Source organism: Suncus etruscus, chromosome 2 (genome assembly GCF_024139225.1).
Source record: "Suncus etruscus isolate mSunEtr1 chromosome 2, mSunEtr1.pri.cur, whole genome shotgun sequence".
Lineage (NCBI taxonomy): Eukaryota > Metazoa > Chordata > Mammalia > Eulipotyphla > Soricidae > Suncus > Suncus etruscus.
Genome location: NC_064849.1, coordinates 144,738,910 through 144,741,483, shown reverse-complemented (window position 1 = coordinate 144,741,483; position 2,574 = coordinate 144,738,910). Strand labels below are relative to the sequence as shown.

The 2,574-nt window shown below is 36.6% G+C and overlaps 1 non-coding gene across 1 annotated transcript; it reads left to right on the top strand.

Moving 5' to 3' along the window:
• Positions 1 to 1,669: 1,669 nt before the first annotated feature.
• On the top strand, positions 1,670 to 1,776 carry LOC126003169 (U6 spliceosomal RNA). The gene has a single exon (XR_007493705.1). It is a non-coding gene; the product is annotated as a U6 spliceosomal RNA (small nuclear RNA).
• The last annotated feature ends 798 nt before the right edge of the window (positions 1,777 to 2,574 follow it).

Here is a 2,574-nt window from a genome sequence, read left to right as displayed (position 1 = left end):
TGCTCAGGGATTACAAGGATGACTTTTATCTGTGGTCTTGCATGTGCAAGGAAAGTGCTCTGCCACTTTAGCCATATCCCCACCCTACATCATATTTTTAAATCTATTTTCCTGCAATTCTATGTAATCTTATAGAAACAGTAGTTTTATATCATATTCATTATTTGAGTGACTGCTTCACATTATCACTTAAATTATGAATAACTTCTTTATTTTTAACCACACCCAATCTTCCTCAGGGTTTTGTACTCAGGGATCCCTTCTGTTGGAGTTCAGGAGACCATAATTAGTGCCAGGGATCAAACCCAGTCAGATGCATACCAGGCAAGCATCTTACCTGTTTAAGATCACCCTCCACACCCTGTGCATAATTTTTAAGTAAACTTAGTTAAACATAGGTATTTAGGTGTTATTTGATTTTGTGAGCCATGCTTCCTCAATTTGTAATAGGAACAATTTTATAGAAACATGTTATTAATCTCTACAATTTTGCACATAACCCAAATCATACATGTATCAGGGATGTTCTTTTCTTGCAAATCCAGTCATTCTGTATGTTATATATCCTTTTACCCAGATCCCTCAGTGAACTTGTCTGAGAGAATTTTATATAATTTACTTATGAAGGACTAGCATATAAACAAGAACTTGCATCTACAAAAAAGAAAAAGAAATTAGAATTAATAGTTAATTTGGTTTAAAAAAAATAGTGGGGGCCAGGGAGATAGCACGGAGACAGGGTATTTGCCTCGCAGGCAGAAGGTCGGTGGTTCCAATCCCGGCGTCCCATATGGTCCCCTGTGCCTGCCAGGAGTGAATTCTGAGCATAGAGCTAGGAGGAACCCCTGAGCACCGCTGGGTGCAGCCCATAAACGAAAAAAAAAAAAAGTAGTGAAAGCAAGTTAAAAACTTTAACTGTTGGGGTTGGAGTGATCGCACAGTGGTAGGGCATTTTCCTTGCATGCAGCTGACCCAGGACAGAACTACGTTTGATCCACCAGTGTCCCATATGATCCCCCAAGTCAGGAGTGATTTCTGAGCACATAGTCAGGAGTAACCCCTGAGTATCACTGGGTGTGGCCCCCCACCCCCCAAAAAGAAGACTTTAACTGTCTTAGGTTGCAAGACCTGGTCCTCTCTAGATGATTTTAGTATGCTGTCACTGCATGTAAATATGAAGGTTAAATGATAATAGGATGGGGCTAAAAGCTGGAGAGAGAATGCGGCAGGTAGAAGGCTTGTCTTGTAAAATGCCAATGAGTTCAATCCTCAGCAACTCATATCATCCCCCATGCCATGCCAGGAATAAACTCTGAGGGCAGAGAAAAGAGTTAACCTTAAGCATTGCAATGTCAGACCACAAAATCAAAACAAACAAAAAATAAATAAATAATGGGAAGAAAATACTATATGTCTGGATATATTTATGTGAATTTTTTACTTAGAGATTAGTATCCTATAATGATGAATTTTAAGAGCTTGGGAACAATTTCTTATTTCTTTTTTATTTTAACAAATCACATATATCCAAAAAATAGGGTCAACTTAAGGAGGAATTCAACATAAATTTTGCCAAGTTCTCAGATGACTGAGTATTCATAGTCCTGTAAAAAAACGTTGAAGTAAAAGTTCTTCAATAATCATTTTTCAATTAAAGAAGGTAATTATTGTGCTTGCTTCAGCAGCACATATATTAAAATTTGAATGATACAGAGAAGATTAGCATGGCCCCTGCACAAGGATGACACACAAATTTGTGAAGCATTCCATAGTTAAAAAAAAAAAGAAGAAGAAGAAGAAGGTAATGATTGCACAGAAGTTACTGTCCAGTTACTGTGATCAAAAAGAAATGGTTGGAATTTAATTTATTTATCTTTTCGGGAAGTAAAAACTTTAGGTGCTTTGGAAAATAAAGTAATTTTTCTAATGCATAGCTGCTGTTGTCAAGGCGTTTTGAAATTCGAATGTCACAGAGTTAGAAACTTCATCTGTTGGATGGCTCAGAGCCAACCAACCAGTGCCTACTGGGCAGGATTTCAGCCAGACATCTTGGCTCGTTTATTTCCACCTTCTGCCCACTAAATAAAGTCATTTGTATGGTGGCAATAATAATAAAACATGATTGCATGCTAAGCAATAAGCATCAAAGTCAGTGTCCACATAAAGTATATGGGTTTTCAGTGGGGAATTTAATGTAGCCAATATAGATGTTGATACTGTAAGATAGATAGATAGATAGATAGATAGATAGATAGATAGATAGATAGATAGATAGATAGATAGATAATGATATATACTTGACACTCAATATTTTATATATAATGCACTATAGGCAAGTAGAACTATACAAATAGTCAACAGGTAAAGGAACAAGATAGATAACTAAGAAAAAAGTGCATTCTTTGAATATGGGTCACCCAGGTTTAATGTCCTGCTGTGAATGGTCCATCAAGTACCCCTGAGTTCCATGTAAGTAATAGGTACTGGCACCAATTGACCCAAAGTCAAATAAATAATAATAAAAGATAAGAAAGGTACATGGAAATTACAAAATCAAGGCTTTTTCAGATACCT